Source organism: Vanellus vanellus (genome assembly GCF_965231255.1).
Source record: "Vanellus vanellus genome assembly, chromosome: 2".
NCBI lineage: Eukaryota > Metazoa > Chordata > Aves > Charadriiformes > Charadriidae > Vanellus > Vanellus vanellus.
The window spans coordinates 65,745,012-65,751,011 of NC_138906.1; positions in this window are offsets into that span (position 1 = coordinate 65,745,012).

The window sequence follows — 6,000 nt, forward strand, 5'->3', positions numbered from 1 at the left end:
GCTTTGTTTTTCCACCATTTCAGTCAGTGTTGTTCTTTCATTTGCGTTCAGTACTTGTAATAGCATAATACATAGTGTGTATGGATGCTTTGTTACTTTTCCTCTTTTTATTCATCCACATCTGTTAACTGGGAGGCTAGAGTGCTTAGCAAGCATTTATTGAAGTGATTAACTAAGTTGCATTTTATAATATTGGAAAAAAAAATTTGAGTTGCTGAAATAAAATGTGGATGTTTGCACAGGGCATATTACATTATTTTTTTCCAGCTTTGTTCTACATAACACTGAGGATTTGCACAAAAAGGAAATCAGAAAATGTGACTGACGTGCTTGAGCCAGATCATTCCTAGTTTTAGAATAGTCTATTCCTGGCCTTGCTACTGTTAAATAGCTTTGAGCAACTTATTTAAATTTTATCTAAAGCCTACTGAGGCAACATTCATGTGGGTGCCCTTGACATCAACCTTCATATTTCTGTAATCCCATGCTTTCAAACACATCTGGGGTATTACAAAAACAGCTCTGGGGGACAGGGATGCAACAGTAGATAGGAAATCTTGGCCTGGCCACTAGAGTAGCTACATTAGGCTTGTCAGAAGACTCAAATCTGCCTAGCAACCAGTGATGTCATGGTCGGGATGACACTAATTAATCACAGCATTATTTCTTTGCCAGCGTCCTATTCATACATCTGCCTGATGGTACTGTGTTCACTGGGAGTTTTTATTCAAGCATACAAATGAAGCCTGTTTGGACACGCCCCCTGTCATCCTCTCTCATGCTAACCAGTGGAAGATAGTCTCAACAAGTGTACCAGAATTAAGAATGCATGGGTACACAAGTAGAAATAAAACAATGTCGTCTTTAGGTGGAGTTGTCTTTACATGTATTCCCAGACTATTAAGATAGCACTTCCATGGAGACCTGTGTTATCCTTGAGCTCTACATTATCTAGCCTGGTCTGTATGTTGACATCAGGAATGCAATCTTGATCATTGTGCCTCATGGGCATGGGCCTGGTCCACACATCACTATCCCTCTTACCCACGCATCATATGCCATCCACCCAGCTTCTATTTCCATCTGCTGGTTCTTGTTATAACCCAGCATACACACATCCCAGTCTGGTTTCTGTGCTATCTCATTCCAAACATGCAAAGTATACTTCCCAGAAAAGGTCAGTTTCTTTCTGGTTGTGGGGTAGGTTTTACAAGGACAGTTGCTTGATCCAAATGGACATCTTCTGAGGAGCATGTAAAAGGCAGGCTTGGTATTGGTCTCCTGCTGAGAGGTTCTCTCTGCTCAGACCTCAGGTCTGCATGTTGGCCGTGTGAATGGGCCCTTACAGTCCTCTTCCATATCAAAAGCCCCTGTGGAATCACAGATTCTTCCAAGAATTTATACTGGAAAGGAATTCTGGATGTCATCTGGTCCAACCCCTTGCTCAAGGCAGGACCAACTTTATGGAATATCTCCAAAGCACAGAATTTTTGAAGCAATCAGCCCCACTACCGGCTACATTTGCTCACTCTCATGCATACAGATGAGCAGTCCTGGTCCAGTTTTCGGCAGCTAACACTGAAATATGCTGGTCCTGCCAAAGCAGAGACTGGTGAGATTTCACACAGCAGACACACAGGTATGGGACTCAAGGCTCTACCACGTTCAGATTTTGTGCCTATGAAGGAAATTAGGAGATGCATTCTGTGATCACCTCCCTGCAGGAAAAACAGTTTTATTTCACTCTTCTATGGAATACAGATGGAGGAAAGGCTTCTTCCTTAGCATGTTGTCTCTGTGCTGCCTGAGCTGCACGCTGCTAGGCAGACTCTGACTACTGTGTCATTTTCTGACTGCATTTCTTAACGAAAAGTCCTTGTCTCAAAGAAATCGTATATACTTGGATTTTTATTTTTGCTCTCAACTGCTTTTTTGGAACATCTTTTTTTTAGTCATGGAAAGAGAACAGTTTTTTTCCAGGGTATGCCAGGACAGAGGAAATAGGAAGGCCTAATATCTTCAAGCGCTGTTTAAAATGTCCTCCCTGTCTCTATGCAAAGACAACCCATAGTTGGCTATTGCTTATTTCAAGATAAAATTTGACTCTAACATTGAGTTAGATTTTTTTTTCTTAGGTTAGATCTTTGTCTGACTCTTTGTATGACAGCAGTAAGATGCAGGCATATTGCTATCATTTTAATTGACGTATTTATTGATAATAATGAGTATATTCAACAGCATAAATCTGTTTGTGAGGATCTTCTTGCTTCTTGCAAGAAATTAAAAGTAGATTTGTGCTCATATTTCTCTAGAATATAACGACTGCTGCTGAGATAAGAAACAATATCTGGTTTTCCTGTTGAAGTTCATAGAAATTCAGATCCTGAAAATATATAAAGCCACTGAGAAGTGACGGAATAACTGGATGCTCTATCAGAACTTCAGCTATAGTATATCTCTCCTTTACATTCACAGGAAGACCTGATCTATAAGAATCACCTTGCTTTTAGCCCACATGCCTGTAATTTTATCACTACATTTCTTGACTGAATGGCTCTGACTCATAGGCCTGGATTTTTCTGGTTGCAAACACCTGTATGAACAAATTAATATGTAGTATACACAGGTGTGAGTGCATATGTATAATTATTTAATATGATAAGCTTATCTTAATTATTAATTACATAATATCATATAAGATATTATTATTGTAATAAATTTTGCATTATATTATATATAGGTATATTGTCTGCATGTAATATATACATGGGTAACACATTGTACTGCGAAAGGAAATAAAACTGCTCTACTCTCTGCACTGTTGCCTTATTTAGTACAGCTGCACATGTGGTGTTTATACAAAGGAGCCAGTACTTACGTCTGCATTATGGTAAGTAAATTCCTATACCCTTAATATTCATGTCAAGGAAATGTGAGGCATTAGCTCTAGTGAAAGAAACCTTCTGTTTATCTGCAGGCAAGCAACGCTCACACACTGCTTTGCTCCTGTGCCTCAGTGTGAGCTTAGGGAGAACAGCCTTTAATAGGAGCACTCAGCCTGAATGAGAGTGCTCATTACCTTTTTGAGAAGGCCTGTTTTCTGTGGAGATGAAGTTTGGCCTTTAGAAAACTTCCTCAGGCTTCCCACGTCTTCTATCCTCTGTGCAGACAGATTTCTGAGACAGATACTGCTTTTATTCAGGCAAACTTTATTATTAACACTAAGTACAGCTGGTCAGAACTATTTCAGCTAAATATTTTTTGTTCGAAATCAATCACTTTGTCAAATAATCAATTTGCAAAAATACTTTGGTTTTTAAGTACTTTTTTTTTTAAATACACAAAAGTGTTTTTACCTAAAGCTTTTCAGTTCCAGTATGGTTCTGGTCAAGATGTTGCTGAAAAACATCAAAGAACAGCCAGCATCATGGGCTGGGATGACTGAGGTTCAAGTCCCTGATTTCAAGGCCTGCTCTAGACACCAAAGTATCAGGGGTAAAGCCATCTGTAGTAGTGGACTGGAAGAGGAGAAAAGGCCAAGACCTCGCTATCTGCTTTGTCTCTGGCAGCCTAGGTGCTGCGGTTGAGGGAAGGGTTGGGTTATGTGATGAAGGATCTGTGCTACTACTGAGAGAGCAAAGAAGCAACTGCCAGAAGCAGCAATTGTTGGACAACTACTCCTATCCCTCTACTGGCACCATTATTAGGAAGGTGGACAGTCCAGAACCTCCAGACCCAGTTCTCCATCCTAGCTACGCCCTTGTATTCCTTATAGTGTTTCTTATAGCAAGCTTAACTTTCCTGTGTGTTTGCATCCTTTAGGGTGCTAGCAAAATCAATTTTAACTTCATTACAGAAGTCACAAACCATCTTTGTCTGAACGGAATGAACCATCGTAGGTTTCCCATACCCTAGGCTATAAAAGCCTTTGTGGCCTAGAGGTTTTCAGGCCCGGGTAGCTTTCTACTGAATACACAGGCTCTCATGGGTGTCACTTTTGGGGATTTGACTCCCACCCGTGTGATTTAGGGCTAAATTGCAAGGTCACAACATGGATCAAGAGTGCAGCAATATTAAATTCAGTCAGTAACTGAGTTAAAAGCTACTGCTTTTCAAATCCTTGATTTGTAGCTCATTCCTCAGAGAAGAATCTCACTTATTTGAAAGCTAAACTTTTTTTTTTTTTTTAAATGCAAACAAATTAATAAAACCCACCAGAAATATGTGAGTGGTGCTCAGGATGCATGAAACATTGCAAGTGTACCTGGCTTAACAATTCCTCCCAGAACTCTGGGAATGCAGAAGTATCATTTGTTACGTTATCCAGGGTGTATCCCAGTTTGCCTGGTTATTCCATTCCCTCCATCTCTGTCAGGGATTTATGCCTCCTGGACCAGGAAATCCAGGGGTTTCTCAAGCTCTTTAAGATCTGAAGAACACAGTGGGACTCTCAACTGATTCTCTTCCACTACATCTCCCATAAAAAGATATGGAAGCATATGATTTTAAGCTGTTAGAATTTTGTCTTAGAAAAATATATATTACTGTAAAAGCAACACAATTTGCCTAAATCTCCAGGATTAAACCCACGATAAGCTGTTTCTTACATATAAATGCCATTATTGAATGAGCAAATTGGTTTCACAACATCTAATACTAATCCAATAGGGAAGTTTTAACTAAAACGGTCTGAAATCAGAAGTATAATTAGGGATAAAGTCACGCTACAAATCAGCTGTGATCACTATATTTAGCAGCATCAAGATTGTATACAAGAGTATACAAGTAAAACTGTGTCTGCAAATTAAGTTAAGGTAAGACAGATACAAAATGGAGTATTCACTCCTGATGATAAACAGCTAGACTTTTGAGTAAATTCTAGATGCACTAATCAAATAGACTGAGTAGATTTACTGGACAATAGTCATGGATTCACGGAATTTTCAGAGTTGGAAGGGACCTCTAGAGATCATCTAGTCCAACTCTCCTGCTAAAGCAGGATTGCCTAGAGCACATTACTCAGGACTGCATCCAGGCGGGTCTTGAAAATCTCCAGAGAAGGGGACTCCACAACCTCCCTGGGCAGCCCGTTCCAGTGCTCTGTCACCCTCACCGTAAAGAAGTTTTTCCGTGTATTTGAACGGAACATCCTATGTTCCAACTTGTGCCCATTACCCCTCGTCCTGTCACTGGGAACCATTGAAAAGAGCCTGGCTCCATCCTCCTTCAACCCACCCTTTAGATACTTGTATGCCATAATAAGGTCTCCCCTCAGCCTTCTCTTCTCCAGCCTAAAGAAGAGACAATTCACAGTTTGTTACTCATTTTGCTATACTTGTTCATTTCATAAATATGCAGTGCAAGATGGAGTACTAGCTTGGAAGAATCTGCTTCAATTTGAATATATTTTGTGTTGTTTTCTTCATTTTGCCTCATATGGGGAAGACTTTTATGGTATGATGGACTTCTTGTAGTGTTCAAAACTGCTCAAAATAAAGACTTTCCCTTCTCCTCCTGCTGCTTCTGGCTACACATCCATGCAAATTCCTCTTCCTGACCATGGCTCTCAACTTTCATGTTGTAAGCCAAATGTTCTTTCTTAGTTGGTAGAAAACCAGTGCACCAGAAATTGACAGAATAACTCTTTGCCAGTTTAGTGAGCTCACAAAAGTGAAATGAGCATGAGAGCTGATGAAAGAGCATGGACAGAATTGTACTGCTGGAAAACCTCATTTCTAGGCTTCAGCTTCACAGCAATTGAAGCCAAACTAAGTGCTGACTGTCATAGTCTTTCTCATCTGCAGCCCCTGGCTGCAAATTCCTGTCCTTACCTTCCACCCGATTCTGATGTTACTCTGAGTCTTCAGTTGCCTAAGTCTTTGGGAAACTACACTTTTTGTTTTTGTTGGATCAGTTTTTCTGCTGGTTTAGTACAACCCCTGATCCCAAATCTCAGTGGGGCTGCCAGTGTAGATGGTGGTAATGGACAGCAAATGTTTT